This window comes from Canis lupus, chromosome 6 (genome assembly GCF_003254725.2).
Source record: "Canis lupus dingo isolate Sandy chromosome 6, ASM325472v2, whole genome shotgun sequence".
Classification (NCBI taxonomy): Eukaryota; Metazoa; Chordata; class Mammalia; order Carnivora; family Canidae; genus Canis; species Canis lupus.
The window spans coordinates 4,472,498-4,489,127 of NC_064248.1; the positions used below are offsets into that span (position 1 = coordinate 4,472,498).

The following is a 16,630-nucleotide window of genomic DNA, read 5'->3' on the forward strand; positions in this document are numbered from 1 at the left end:
TCATTGGTACTTGGGTATTTGCAGAGGAAGGTGATTGGTATTGAAGGAAGAGTCCATCTGTCCATCCTCAGTGGGGAAGGGGGTAGTTTTTGGTGAGCATTTACACTGGATACAAATATTCTAATACTCTGGCCCATGTAAAAGTTCCATCTCACATATTTCTTCCCCCAGCTGCCTGGTCATCAGTATCCTGGTCTTGCTCCTTCTGAGTCCCTGTCAATTGTAACTACCCTCGCTTCCCGTCCTACATTTCTTTGTGTCCATTGTAGTGTCTGTCTTAGCAACCAGTCTGATTGATCCACAGAGATTGTGTGATTCTAGATGATTATGGGCATTAATGTAATTAGCAGCTTTACTATTATTTCTTATAATTCGGAGGAAGGGGAACTCCAGGAAATGACAGGAATATTGAAGAGTGAGGAACAAGGAAACTCAAGGGTGTAGGTAGCATGGATTTTGACAGTCCCACCAGAACACTGCTACTGGAATAACCAAGCATGTATCACCTTCATCCTCATTGTCACTGCTCAAGATTCACACCCTGTTGCAGAGGGTCTGATTGATCCTACTCAGGTGCCACATCTCTGCTTCTTGGCTTATCCAGTCTGTATCTCGTGGGAGGGAATCAGTTTCCCAAAAGGAAATCTGGATGCCAGTATCAAAGGCAAAATGGACATTACACAGCCACAAACTCTACAAGTGTCCGCTACACTGGACTCCTTGGTCTAAGATCTTCAAGAGGTTCAGAGGTCTTATAAGGGGATGGTTGTGGTGGTTGGATGGGAATTAAGTGACCAGGACCCACAGATTTATTTAGAGAGTCCATTCATAATAAATGCTAGATCCCTCTTACCACCGACCTCTCTCTTTCCCCCATTCATCAAACAGTGCACAGTATAAATGATGCTCTTACTGTTTGACAGGTGATCACCAGTCACATTCATTTCAGAGGTGACCTTTGCCCGAGTGATCTGTGCTCTATCTTTTTATGATGCTCCCTGAACTCACACCTGCACATCAGAACACAGAGCCTGGTTGTGGCTGTAGTTGCCCCAGCCTGCTGGCCCCAGCCTCTGACCCTGGGCTTTCCAGACATAGGATCCTATAAAAGACTGCCACAAAGGAAAAAGAAAAAGCAGTTCATAAGCACCTGTGCTCAACCTCCTGACAGATTTTCATTAGGTCTTTATGAAGCTTGGGCCAGCAGTCCCTGAGGATCTTTTGAATTTCCACAAGATCTGGCTCAGCTAGCTACTTTGCCCCGAGGACCCCCCAGAAGAGGTGAGCCATTCCTGAGTTCAGGTGTCAGATCCAGAATGAAGGCTTGGGCTGTGGACAAGGAAGGAGAGTGAAAGAACTGCAGGGATGTTCTAGAGCACTGGATCTGTAAGACATTCTCCCTGCATGATTCTCTGCTAAACCCCCGCCTCCTGTGAGAGGTCCCAGAGAGGGAACCTAGGCTGTGATGGCAGGGAGGGTTGACTCCGGCTCCAGCTCCGGTTGACAGCTTGCTGCTAGCTCTGTCGCTTGCTTATTTCCCCTCGGAGACTGGGTTTCCTCTTCTGGGGAGCGTGGTAAAGAGCAGTGTCTGCATAAGCATAGTGTGCACACGTGTGCATATGTATCATTCACGTAAGTGGTTAGGCATGCAGCATTGCATTTTATCTACATTATTTTATTTAATAGCCATATCTTGTCCTTGGGCTTAAATACTATCAAATGTATTGTATCGATGAGAAAACTGGATGATAGAAGGAATGAATTAACAGACGGTTTGGCTGGCCTCAGAATCCTGTCTGTCTGACTCCAACACATGTGCGCGCACAGCCGTACTGTGCTGCCCCTGTGCCTACGTGATGAATGCCTCATCTGGGGCAGAGTGGCCACTCCATAATCATTGCTGCTCTATTTGAACATATGCTTAGTTTCCATGCAGAGGAGTCTAGCCGGCTCCATGCACGTGGGCCTAGCTGCCATGAGCAATATCTCGCAGTGCTTGTCACCGACAGCATTTTCATATGCTAATAAGAATTAATAATTCATGCTCAGTAATCTGCCTGGTGTTTTTCCCATCCTTCTTTCTTGCTGGAGGCCCAAGCAGACCAGACATGATGCTTTCCTGGAAGGAGGCTGTCTGCAGAGCCATCTCCATGGAGGGCAAGGTGGGTCTGAGTCTCTTCTGCTAAAAGTGGGGGAATGACCAAGGGGGGATTCGAGGCAATGCCAGCCCCTCCTTTAGCAACCCCTTTATACTCGGTGCTGGGAGCCAGGGGAGCTGCAAGGAGCAGCCTCTGCCTGCACTGAGAATGTTCTGTGCTTCTGACATTGCTGTATCTGACTCTTTGCAGAGATTGTTTTAAATGAGGTGCCCTGTGATTTTCTGGACTTGGTGGAGCCTGAGAAACCCTACCTGGAAAGCAGACCTAGCAGGCCACAAGGGCTTTTCCTAGTTAGGCTAATGTCTGTGTCACCCTTGAGCTTGGATGAATTTTCCAAGCCACTAATTTGTACTTTGCCAGGAGACAAGAGTGATGAGTGGTATTATTTTAGGCTTTCTAAATTGGAGCACTGCTTTTGGGTACTAGATGTTCTCAATTTTGTATTTCCTTCAACTCAGAGAGCTGGCAGTTTTTGTTGTGTTATTTAAAAGGGCAATTGAGTTGTTCAGAGAAGTATTTCTGGCTCCTTTCCTCCATGTGCTAAATGATAACTTTGGGTTCTGCAATTGAATTCAACAAATATTTATCATGTGCTTATCGGATGTCAGGCTCCAGGCTAAGTGCTGCAGAGGGCATGAAGATTGATGATTCACGTGTTCATTCAGGTATTTATCTAGTCATTCTTACAATAACATCTTTGAGCACCTGCTATTGACCAGTTACTGGTAGGTGCTGAGCTGGAACTTTATGTCAATTAAGACTCTAGTCTTCTCCCAGTAACAGAAAACCAAACAAAATTGCCTTGAATAAAGAAGGATTTTCTTTCTCTTTTATATCAAGAAGGCTGGTATCAGATAATTATTGGTATCAGTGAATAGGCTGTATGATGTTTGGGATGACAGTTCTGATATCTGAGCCCCTTCCTCATGATCTCAAGGTGGCTGCTGCAGCTCCAACCATAGCTTCCATTTCAAGGCAGGAAAAAAGAAAGGCTAACTCAGCCGTAATGATATTTTCATTGAGAAAGCCTAAAACTTCTCCACATCACTTTCTCTCAGCCAATGCCCCCTTTGTATCTCATTGGTCAAGACAAAATTACTCACTGGTCCGTTCCTAGGTGCAAGGGAACCTGGGCAGGGGACAGAGCTGTCATGATTGGCTTTGTCGTATTAAGCTGGCAAGTTTCCTCTTGGGCTTCTGTTAAGTAGGGAAGAAAGAGGGATGGTATTGGATACATAGTAGCAAGAGTACCAAGTGAAAGAGTCCTTTTCCTTGCCTTCAGGGAACTTACCATCTAGAAGCAGAGGCAAAGGGAAGGCGGGCGTGGAAGGGTATTACTGGAGGGAGAGACCACAGTTTCAAAGCCCTTCACGCACAGAAGTTTGTTTGATTCTCAATAAAAACCTGGGATAGGCTGAACAGAAATGAACAGCCTCATTTTATAGATGTCTCTACCTATGGAGCAGAAAGTCTAAATAAATGATGGTATTCCAGGGACCACATGGACAAGGTACAGTCATCCAGAGAACAAAATCTAGGTCTGCTGACTCTTATGCGCATCCTCATCCTGTTCTTAAGCATCTAGAATCTGACCTACCTACCACCTACCCACCGTTCCACTCACCCACCCACCCGCCTACCTTCCCACCCCTCACATATGCACAAGGTCAGAAGCTACCACTGGCGTCAAGTAGGCATGCAACCAACATGAAAGCAAATGGGGGCTGAATGAATGATTAATGAATCCTAAAAGCCAGATATTTTGAAAAGGATACAAACTCTACAGCCATACACTAGATGTAATAGCATCTTCTTTATGTCTTCATACTCGCTTGGATGTCCTGCACAAACCCCAGGTTGCTGGCTCTGCTGCCAGCAGGCATCTTCTGCATAGAGGAAGTGCCAGGCTCCTGACCTTCCATGCTGTTTACCTTTCAGAAATGAAAGGTCTCAAACTGACTTGCCCAGAAAGCCAGCCAGAGGGGCAAACCCGTACCTAAATGACCTTCAACAGCAGATCCACCTTACACTGTGCAGGCAGCACAGGGAAGCCCCTGAGTTTCATTCTCTTGGGTGCCTCTGACCCACTCTTCCTCCTCCACAACACACCTGAACTACATGAGAGCAAAGACTGCAGGTATGGAAGTCCGAGTTTAGCCCTTTCCCTCTCATGCCTCATGGAAGTTTCACAGTTTACCCTATGAATGCCCTTATTGCCATACAACAGATGAGGAGGGCCTTGAAGCTCAGAAAAGGTGAGCAACTCCCCAGGGTCACTCAGTTAATATGAGTGGGACAGAGTTGCAATTTCGGTGCAAGCTTGTCAGAGCCCAAACCCTTGCTCTTAAGCACTGGACAAACTTGTCTCTGTACAAATCTCTGCTGTGGTCCTTGCTAGAGCTTCAGTGCTGTGAGGTGGACCTTTCTATGATGGGGGAAATATTCTAAGCCTGTGCTATCCAATGCAGTAACCGCCAGCCACTTGAAATGCAGCTAAAGAAGCTGAGGAACTGGATTTTTAGCTTCATTAAATTATAATTAGTTTAGGGGACCTGGGTGGTGCAGTTTGTTAAGCATCTGCCTTTGGCTCAGGTCATGATCCCAGAGTCCTGGGATGGAGCCCCAGATCGGGCTTCTTGCTCAGTGGGGAGCCTGCTTCTCCCTCTCCCTCTGCCTGCCTTCACCTCACTTGTGCTTTCTCTCTCTCTCTCTCTCTCTCTAATAAATAAATAAAAATCTCTAAAAAAAATTTTTTAAGCCATAAGGAGCCAGTGGCTACTATATTGAACAACACAGCTCTAGAACATTGGTAACAGCTGGGGAAACTGAGGCCAGATAACATGACTGATTCCCCTAATGTGGTAGACCCTAGGGGCTCCTGGTTCACACACAAAAGAGTAAGTACCAAGGAATGAAAATTCCATGGGAATGTTCCATCCCAATCTGACCACTCAGAAATCTGAAAATTTTAGTTTTTGGTTTGTTGGTGTTGGTTGGGGAAAGTCCAAAACTGCTCTAAGTGTTTTAGGCAGGATGGCATTCAACTCGGCAAACTCATCAGAACCCTGCCCACCCCCAGCCCCGCCAGTAGAAATGTCAATAAATTTGATATTCATACTTTGACTCCAACTTTCCTACACAGGAGAAAGGCAAGCAAGCAAAGTTCCTGGGGTGGGGTGGTTAATGGCAAGGTCAACTGTGTGGAGTTACCCTTTTCCAACATGTCACATTATAGGGAAGCAGTAAATGTTCATTCAATTAATGACTATTTAGCAAGAAGACAACAGAGTTTAAGAATAGGGAGGAGAAGTAGAGGGTGGCCGGTACCACTTAGAAGAGTCATTTTTGACAAACAACAGGGCCTCTTTGGTGGTGGTGTAGGTGAGTGGACAAGTAGGGAGAATTGGGGGCCATCAGGCCAGCATGTCTAACATCTCAGGGTTGTGTGGGAAGAGCTGAAGGTGCAGAAATGCCAGACACTGGGGAGGAGGCTACAGTCATTTCCCCAACCTTATCTTCTAAGCTTTAGAATTAAAACAAGCTACCTACACCCTCTCCTATCTCAGACATTTTAGCTCCTTTCTCCTGTGTGAATTCCTTTTAGACTCTGGGCTGACTCCCTGGAAACCCAAGCCTGGCATAGCCATGGAGGAGAATAGAAAGTGTCTTCTATAGTCCTCCTGCCAGGAAGCAAGACACTAATCTTATGGAATCAGGGTTCTATCCTTATGATTATTTAACCTTAACTACTTCCTTGAAAGCCCTATCTCCGAAGAACAGCCTCACTGGGAGCTTCAGCAGATGAATTTAGGAGGATAGAAAACATTCAAGACACTAACAATAGGTTTCTCATTCATTCTAGGATGGGAAGAGCCCAAAGTCTCATTCACCATGTCTCCCATGAAAGATTATAAGAGTCCCATAAAGGAGCAGACCAGACGGCAAAGAGGAGGTGTTGATGCCCATCCACGAAAATGGTCTTCCCCCCACTTCAAGAGCACATCTACTTACACAAGCATGGAGCCCATTTCGCAGGAGGCGCTCGTAAATGTTTATTAAATGAATATGTGGTATTCAGCTTGTAGCATTGCTCAGATGGTTAAGAGTCAAATGGGTGGTAAGTTTATTAAACTCAGAGCTTTTTAGTGATGTGACCCCAGAGCCTATACAGAATTGAGAGTCAGCAAAGAAGTGTTTGAGATCATGCACTTTACAAAGATTTATCCAGGGGAGACCGTCTCCACACCCACCTGCACTTTGTACATTTGAAAAGGGGACTACCATTTTCTGACTAATCTAGGAAAGATGTGCAAGCCAGGGTTGTTGCACCCAGCACATGTTCATTTCATTATTGTATCCATGATTGAGAAAATGATCCCCTATCATTGTGAACATCAGATAAAATATAAAATACACAAACTATTCTTTTTTAGCCTCAAAATCGGACTTCATTAAATCCCCTCCCCAGATTATTAAAGACTAATTGCAGATTGAGGATTGACGTGATGGTGGGGAGAGAGGGAATATGGGATCATATGGAAGGATGCAGCTGTCAGAAGCACCAGTGAGGTCATTATAGGAAACTTTGTACTCAGCCACTATTCCACCATTTGCTATTTTCATGACCCTGGTCAAGGAATTGAACTTCTATGAGACTCATTTATAAAAGCTAATATTGTCTTCCTCACTGGGTTGTGGTAATGATAGAATCAGGTCACTTTTCTACCGTGCTTAGCATCATGCCCAGGACCTAATAAGCAACATTCTGATGTCAGCCCTACCTGAATATGTAATAACACAAATCATCCAACATGCTTTTCAGAACACGACCATCAAGGTGAAAAAACTGAAATCATGAGAGAGGAATTTGCATCTTGGGTGATCAGTGGGAACCTTTGTCCCCAAATGTATTATTTTCAAATAAATCAGTAAGTTCCAGTCTTTCTAAGCAATATGGTTGGGATTTTGGGCAAAGACACAGAAAGCACTCAAGATGTTATCATCAGGAAGGAATTGAATGTAGAGAATTAGGTGCTAAACGATAAAACCCCAGTCCCTCCTCCCTTCTGTGTTCTTTATTCTCATGTTACTACTACCAGGCCATTCTCTGAAACAGCAGCTAAGTATCTTTTAATTTACTCCAACTTTGACACTATCTACCTGCAGATAGCATCAGATCCCTCAAGTTAAGGGCTCAGTCCTATAAGACCAGCCTCCTTCTCTGAAGTCAATTGCACACCCAGGTTGTCTCCTGGCTGATGGCCTATAGGTCACAAGTTTCCATGAGCCTCCTTCTCAGATTTGATTTATTTGCTAGAGTGGTTCATGGAACTCACAAGAACAGTAGCTTATTTTTACCAGTTTAGAATGTGATAAAGGACACAGAAGAACAACCAAATGAGGAGATACACAGGACAAGCTCTGGGAGAGTCCTGAGCACAGGAGGTTCTGTCCTGTGGAAACAGGGTATGTCACTCTCCCAGTGTAGATGTGGTCAGTGACCTGAAAGCTCTCTGAACCCAGTACTATTAGAATTTTCATGGAGCCTTTTTCACACAGGCATGATCAATTATCAATTATTAATTCCATTTCCAGCCCCTCTCCCCTCTCTCTGGAGAATGGAAGGTGGGATTGAAAATTTCAAGCTTCTAATCCTGAGTTAGTCTTTCTGGTGACCAGCCCCTAACCCAGAGCTCACCCAGACTCACCTCAATAGAATAAAAGATAGTCCTAGTGTTCTTATCTCTTATGAACTGACAAAGGTTTCAGGAACTCTGTGTCAAGGACAAAGATGAAATATATATTTTATTATGTATCGTAATATCGCAGTTGCCCCACAAAACTTTTGGCAAAGCGGTGGGTGGGAGTACAAACAGGGGAATCATCAATGGTGCCAATCACCCAGATATCAGGCATTAGAGAAACTATAAGAAACTGCCACTCAGAGCAGGCAATTCACAGGAAAATGGAAAACCTCATAAAACAGCACACAGCCTTCTGCTGAAACCCACACCCTGCCCACCTATGTCTGAGGATTATAACTGTTCCTGTTTTTCTCCCACCTTCCATATCCATTGTTGGCAGAATCTCAATAATAATTCAACTAACAAGGGAGCCTTAAGAATACAGTTCTTGGGCTCCTTGCAGCCAATGTATGGGGAGAGCTTAAAAGCAGAAGATGCTACTGAGTACCAAGAGAAGATGCTACTGAGTACCAAGAGTTACCCTCGGTAATCACGGATTCTGCATTTGCAAATTCACCCACTCCCTCAAAATTTATTTGTGAATTTTCAAAGTACAATATTCAAAGTGCTTTCATGGTCATTTGCAGATATGCACAGAGCAGCCAAAAAGGTGATTCATCCCAATATACACATTTCCAGCCAAGGTTGAACGAGGGGATGCTCTGTTTTCTTGTGTCAGATCACACACAATAAATGAGCATCTTTTTCATAATCTATTCAATGCCATTTTCTTTACAGTTTTGAGCTTTTGGGGGTGGTGGTGGTTAATTATGTTATATAAAATGGCCCCCAAGCACAGTGCTGAGGTGAGACAGTCATGATGTGTTAAACGCACTTGGTGAAGGCCCAAGTTACGGCGCTGTCTGAAGGTCATGAATCCACAGTATGTATTAACTAAGGTGTGTTTAAACAGAAGCACATATAAAACAAAGTTATGCATTGATCAGCTGATGGACATGTTGTATCCAGAAGCTCATAGGAACCTAGCTCTGTATGTACCCTAGGAGCAGTGATTCAGGACTTGCTAATTCAGCATTCACGGACACTTGTAGCATGTCACTGCTTCGAATAGTGAGATTTAACTGTAATATTTAGTGCACGATCAGAGATGCTACAAACGCACCCGGGATACATTTCTGGGTGTGTGGTCCTCTGTGGTGGTGAGGACAAGAGGCTCATTTGTTGATATCGCAGGATCTCTTTGTGAGGATGTGCAGTTAAAAAGATAAGTGGTTGAGCATGCTTTGACATACTCAAGATCACCACAAAGTTGCATGCAGGAGCTGACTTTGTGCATCTTCTTTTGTAGATTGTGTGTGTGTGTGTGTGTGTGTGTGTGTGTGTGTGTGACGATTTATAAGATAAGTAACCTCTGTCCCGAACCTCCAATGTTCTTCGAACTTTAAAAGGAGAAAGATATAAGAATTCATGCTGTTACCTTGAGGAAGGAAGGGAAATATGGGGGTTTAGCCTACTGTCTTCAGGCAGTACCTTTGCTCTTGTTTTACATATAAAACACCTCTGAAGCCTGCAAAGGTTAAGAGGTTAGCCTGAGGCTACTGGGAGGTCAAAAAACCTGCCTTCTACTCCACTGTCTCTCCTTTTTGCTTGGCTGCTTTAAAATACAATTCAATTGCTTATAAAATGAGGAATTTGAACTAGCTGATCTCTGAGGTCCCTCGCAAATCTAAAATTCTATGACTTTGTGACTCTCATTCATTGAAGGCTTAAGACTGTTGAGCACCGAGCTGGTGGCTGGAGATGAGCTGGCGAGAAAAGATATAAAAAGCTGAATATTCCACAGAGAGTTTATGTGTTTGTGCACGCAGGTCACCGGGACATGAAAATTTAAATAATGATGCATATACTGCTTGTGCCTTTGATCAAATGACTCCTCCTTCACGAAGCCTGCCTTGATTTCTACCCTCTTCTCTGTGGGATATTATTTTATGATCCTGACTGCCGTGGCTCTACCTGGATATCTCATTAGTGCTAATGACTCATATTTATTGATTGCATATTAACAGTCATTGCATTTTACAGAGAGTTTACAGAAGTTAATCCTCACAGCAGCCCTGGGAGAGAGATGTTTACTGGCTTCATTTTACACAAGAGGACACTATCTTTCCTCCTCTGACTGGTTCTCTTGTTAGCATTCCAGCTCCTGCCCACTCTCCTTCCTGAGACACTATCTTCCCTTGGGTTTTTATCACCCACCACCTGCTGGTCCCTGTACTCTCTGACCACTACTTTTCCATTTTTAGAATGTAGAAAGCTTATTTTGATCATCTTTGTTAAGGTACAGTTAACATAACTATCTGTTGATGTTTAAAATACACCCCTGTTGGGGCCCCTGGCGGGGCTCAGTCGGTTAAGCGTCTGCCTTGGGCTCAGGTCATGATCTTGGGGTCCTGATGGGGGGTCCTTGAACCCCATTTTGGGTTCCCTGCTCAGTGGGAAATCGGCTTCTCCTTCTCCCTCTGCCCCTCCCTCCCCTGCTCATGTTCATGCTCTCTCTCTTTCAAATAAATAAATAAAATATTTAAAACAGCAAAGTACACAATATTACGTTTTGACATATGAATATGCTTGGGTAAACCATCACCTCAATCAAGACAATGAATAGACCCATCATTGCCAAGAGTTTTTTTTATTGGGTGTGTCTGTGTGTATCCCATCATATTCTCCAGCTATCCACCCTCACCCCGGGACAATCACGGATCTGCTTTCCTTCACTGAGTTAAGGCAATACTTTGCATTTTCTAGAATTTTATCTAAATGGAATTTTATACAATACACACTTGCTTTTGTCGGACTTCTTTGATCAGTAGAACTATTTTGAGATCCATTTCTGTTGTGCTTCTATCAGTGGTTAACCCCTGTATGTTGCTAATTAGAATTCTGTTGTATGGATGGATGGATGACAATTTGCTTGTCCCTTCGCCCGTTCATGGACATTTGGATTGTCTCTTGTTTTGGGCTATTGCAAACAAAGCTGCCACACAAAAAAACGTTTTTGTGTGGACTTTTTAAAAGATCTTTCAAGTAAATACCTAGGAAACGGCATGACTAGAACATATGGTACATGTTTGATTTTTAATGAAACTATCAAACTGTCTTTACCACTGCTTCCGCCTTTTTACCTTCCATGGGCAAGGTGTGAAGAAAGTTCTGGGTCCACCATAGCCTTGCCAACACCAGTGTAGTCAGCCTTTTTAATTTTAGCTGCTTTATTAGGTGTGTAGTAGTATCACATTGTGGTTTTAATTTCCATTCCCTGATGACTAGTATGTTGAGCATATTTTCACATGCTTATTGCCAGCCTTACATAGTCTTTGATGAAGTGTCTGTTCAGAACTTTTGCCAATTTTTTGTTTGTTTTCTTTTAATTGAATGTCGAGAGTTCTTCCCATATTCTGGATGCAAGCACTTTATCGCATCTATGTTTGGCAAATATTTTCTCCCAGTCTGTGCCTTTTCTTAATAGCGTCTTTTGAAGAACAGAACTTTTTAATTTTGATCAAAGCCAGTGTATTAATTTGTTCTTTTATAGGTGGCATTTTTGGTATCATATCTAAGAAGTCTTTGGGTACTCAAGTTCACAATGAATTTCTTTGATGTTTTCATTTATATCTTATACAGTTTTAGGTATGATGTTCAGTTGTATGATCCATCTCAAGTTATTTTTTCTGTATGCTGAAAAGGATGCCAAGATGTGTGTGTGTGTGTGTGTGTGTGTGTGTGTGGTTATCCACTTGTTCCAATATCATCTGTTGAAGACTATCATTTTCCCACTGAATTGCTTTGCACCTTTGTTGAAAATCACTTTTCCATATAAATGTGGGCCTATTACCAGACTCTTGTGTCCCATTGATCTGGTCACCTATTTTGACATGAATGCCGTAAGACCTTGATTACCGTAGCTTTAAAAGACATATTGAAATCAAGTAATGGTTTCTAGTTCCTTTTCAGACTTTTTTTTTTTTGCCATTTTGGGTGCTTTTGCTTTTCCATATGAATTTTAGAATCAGTTTGTCAATTTCTACAAGCGGCTCACCGAGTTTTCAGTTGGGATTGCATTGAATGCATAGATCAGTTTGGGAAGAATGGACATCTTAGCAATATTGAATCTTCTGACCCACCAACACAGTAGTTTCTCCATGTATTCAATTCTTCTTTGACCTTTCTCAGTGTTCTGTTCTCTTTGGTATGTGGATCTTTTCTATTCTCATATGTTCTTTAAGCATTTAATATTTTTTCATGCTTAGTAAAAGATGTTTTATACTTATTTTTTAAAGATTTTATTATTTATTTATTTATGAGAGACCCAGAGAGAGAGGCAGAGACACAGGCAGAGGGAGAAGCAGGCTCCCTGCAGGGAGCTCGATGTGGAACTCAATCCCAGGACCCCGGGATCACAACCTGAGCTGAAGGCAGACGCTCAACTGCTGAGACACCCCAGGCATCCCTGTAAAAGATGTTTTAATTTCAGGTGTTCATTATTCACTTATAGTACATAGAATTATGATGACTTTTGTATATTGATCTTGTATCCTGCAACCGTACTAATCTTGCTTATTAGGTTTTTAGAGATTTTTATCCTCTTCTCTGCATCATTTATCTTAGGAGAGGGAAAGCTTTTCCTCTACCTCCTTAGGCTCTGTAACTGGGGCCAGTGAATTAAAAAAAAAAGTGATAAAAGAATATTAATGGGGAAAAAGGAAAACAAATTTCCTTAATGTTCTTTAGTTTTATATGCAAGGAAAATACACAGACGTGAAAACCCAAAGAAGTAGGTGGACTTTGAAGCTTTCATACAATTTTAACAAAGTGTGGTAAGAAGTGACTAGACAAAGGAAAGGGGAGCTTGGGTTTCTAGGAGCTGTAAATTGTGGGAAATCAACTATATGGAGAAACAAGGAAGATAAAGGTTATTTTAGTTAGGCTTGTTTGTGCAGATTCATCTCAATGCCAATTTCCTGTCTTCTTCATGGCCATAAAAATCCCCTGGAGAGGGAATTTATAGCAGCCTCATTTTTCAGAAGTTTCTGGTTTTAGTCGAGTAAAGGAAGTTCCAAGAAGGCTCCTTTCCGCAGACAGTGTCTGTTGGTTCTCATTTGCCTTCAGCTCAAAATAACCTGTATACCAAAGTGGTATACTTTGGGGTGGCATATTCTGATCCCCTTCACTATCATGTCGTCTGTATTAAGAGTAGTTTCACTTCATTTTTTCAATCTTTCTTTACTTTCTCTCTTTCTCTCTCTTTGTCTCTGTCTCTATCTCCTTCCTCCCTTCCTTCCTTCCTTCCTTCCTTCCTTCCTTCCTTCCTTCCTTCCTTCTTTCCTTCTTTCCTTCCTCTTTCCCTGATTGCACTGTTACAATCTCTGGTGAGAATCCATCTCTTTCCTGTCCCTGACAGGGAAAGCATTCACCCTTCCACCACTAAGAATTAAGGTGGCTACAGGTTTTGCTTAAATGTTCTTGTCAAGTTGAGGAAGTTTTCCTCTATTCTTAGGTTCTTGAGAGTTTGTATCTGCAGTGGATGTTGGGTTTTGTTGAATGCCTTTTCTGCATTCAGAATGCAGAAAAGGGATGTTTGTTAATGTGGTAAAACACATTGATTGATTTGCTAATGTTAAGGCCCAGGAAAGACTTCCTTTGGGAGTCTTTTCCTGTTACCAAGACAAGGCATCATCTCTTCCCCTCCATTTCCTGAGGAGGGAGGAGGAATTTGAACCAGAGCAAGTGTGGGTGGGAGGAAGAAAAATTTTCAGTCTGAAAGGTGAAAACCAAGCCACCAGTCAGTCCTGGGATGCTGTCTGCACTGAGCCAGTTCAAAGTTGTTTAATGGAGTTCAGAGGGTAGGGACTTCTCTGAGAAGAATTAGAAGAAGCACCTAAGAGATTGACAGAGCTGGGGTTCCAGGCACCTTCGTGTCAATTTTCTTTTCTTTAAGATTTTATTTATTTATTCATGAGAGACACAGAGAGAGGCAGAGACATAGGCAGAAGGAGAAGCAGGCTCCGTGCAGGGAACCTGATGCAGGACTTGATCCTAGGACCCGGGGATCACAACCTAAGCCAAAGGCAGGTGCTCAACCACTGAGCCACCCAGGCGCCCCCCACCCAAAATAAATTTTTAAAATATGAATGACTAAATATGTTCAAGTGTGGTGTCACTTTTCACAAGTCATTGTCATTTCACTTATCTATGGAAGGGAAAATGTAGCTAAAAATTGAGAACTTCCTTATTATTACTATAGGATTCTATTGGCCCTTGGCACGTGACACATCACCTCCTTTTAGCTCTTCTTTCAAACTGCTACCTGAGTGATTAGCTTAAATATCCAAATATGGGCATATCTATAACCCAACTGCATATAGCTTGACTATAAAGTATTTTATTAGCATGATTACAAGACCTCTTCATTCTCTCCCCGACCTACCTGTCCAACCCTTCTTCCACTGCCTTCCAGGCACACCCAATGCAACAGAAGTGCTAGTGTTTGAGATATTCAAGAAGTAACACACTTTCTCTCTTAAGCCTCATTATCTTTGTCTGAAATGCCTTTCCCCAATTTTCAATCTGTTTCTGTCTCTTCCCTTTTATAGTCTCAGGTTTAGAGTAATGTTAATCTCAGCTTTAGTTCATTGCATACTATCATCTGTGCAAGGGCTTGCCTCTAACTCCCCAGAACCGCAAATAATGCCACAATGGACTTGTATGAAAATCTCCGTGGGAGATAGATGCCCAGAAATGGAATTGCTGGCCAGAGAGCATTCAAGTTCCTAATTTCACTAAATATTGAGAGTTTATTCTACAGAATGGCCACGCCAGCATCTATATCCTCTGTAACTCAGAAACGTTTGGCATCCAGGTTTTCCACATTCAGGATAGCTTTTAATGCATCACATGCAACACTTAACATTATATTGTAAAATAGATTTTGTGTGAGATGGTTGTGCCCACCTGTAGGCTATTGGAAGTGCTCTGAGCACATTTAAGCTTGGCTAGGCTAAGCTACAATGTTTGGTAGGTTAGGTGTATTACATGCATTTTCGACTTATGATATTTTCAACCTACCATGGGTTTACTAGGATGTAACCCCCTTGTAAATGGAGAAAGATCTGTATATGTATCATAATGCACTGTCAACATTCATTTCCTTTTTAGTCTCTTCTACTAGAAAATGAAACAGAAACAGATAGTAACACTATCTCTTTATCAAAAGACATAACACAGGACTTGGCACAAAGCTAGATCTCAATCATGTTTCATGAAGGAAAGTCAGAATTACATATATTGTCTGTGGGCAACATGATTAAAAATAGCCTTAAGATAAGTCAATCTATAAAATCAGAAAGAATGCCATGTAGAAATATAGATTATCCAACAGCATTACATGCATTGGGAAGAGAGGATAGTTATGTTCAGAGGACAATCCCACGTCTAATTCTTAATGCAAACATCTGTTTCTTTTGATCTACATCTAAACAAGCTGCGGTAAACTCCCGTCTCTAAAACCACATGCATTCACAGTGTTTGTTGACATTGGGCCAAAAGGTATCACACTGAATTCAGATGATTGGAAGGACAGATTTGTTAACTCAGCATCTCAAGACACTGCCAAGTACATTCACATCAATTTGCAAAGCTACCATTCCAGTTAGAGATGTCATCTTAAGGGGATGCATTGGAGCTCCAGAATTGCTTACAACAAAAGGAACACAAAGGTTTAAATGCCACAGGTTGAAAAGTCAAATAGACCTTTGCTGGCAAAGAAGAAACGTGTTTCTATTCCCAATACCCAGTGAATGTGGTCAGGGTTGTCCTTCGCACCACATAAATTAGGATAAAATCGGGCTTCAGAGTTTTATGAGAGAGTTCCTGTGACAGGTGCCATGGTTGGACAGGCCTGCCCAAAGGAAGTACATCCAGTTCTCTCTTTTGCAGCCCTGGAAGCAGGGGTGCTCTAGACTCTGAGCTTGGCCAGGTCTTGCCAGAGTGAGTCTGAGGATTAGCCAGCACACCAAAGGCTGGAATGGGCAGGATGGGGCACTCACACCCCAGCATGGGGTATAAGGAGGCAGCATATGAATGAGCAGGAGATCCACCACTGACTTGGACAGGAATCCTGGAACTTCTGCTGAGGTAATGCTTCTTTAGGCTTGACCATGGGACATGCCAGGAGAGTGGACAAAGAAGAAGAAATAGGGAGGAAAGGGAGTCACGTCTTGGACTAATCCTTAGGAATTAATCAGTCTTTATAATTGATCCCAAACAGGCATGGAGTACCTGTGCCAGGGGTTGGTTTCCAGCTTGTCTGTGGGGGGTGAAAAGGTTGCGATGAGGATAGACACCACATACAGGCTGGCAGGTGCACTTTGGTCCTTGGGCTGAGGGCTGAGTCCAGCTGGGGTGGTGTGGAATTCCAGTTTTCCACACAACATCTCTTAGAAAACAAGGATGATTATAATATGATATCTACTTTCCAGAATGTATAACTGAGATACAGAAAAGATAATTGTTCTTGCCAAACATCATTCATTCATTCATTCATCCAGTGAATATTAAGTAAGGATCTACCACGTGCCAATCCCTTTTCAGCCTTTGGAGTTATGGTAGAGAACCAGAAAGAATGACTGGCTGAATACATGAAGTACACACACCTAGTTATAAGAGATCCCATGTAGTTATGACCATGATAATGTCTCTGAAAGACAAAGA

The 16,630-nt window shown here is 42.6% G+C and overlaps 2 long non-coding RNA genes across 3 annotated transcripts in view; one reads left to right on the forward strand and one right to left on the reverse strand.

Annotated features, from left to right (window-relative positions):
• The window catches only part of LOC112646118 (uncharacterized), a 59,640-nt gene that overhangs the window by 21,776 nt on the left and 21,234 nt on the right, over positions 1-16,630 (reverse strand). The window lies entirely within an intron of this gene.
• On the forward strand, positions 1,947-6,232 carry LOC125755219 (uncharacterized). Its single transcript, XR_007411094.1, has 2 exons — positions 1,947-2,162; positions 6,022-6,232. It is a non-coding gene; the product is annotated as an uncharacterized LOC125755219 (long non-coding RNA).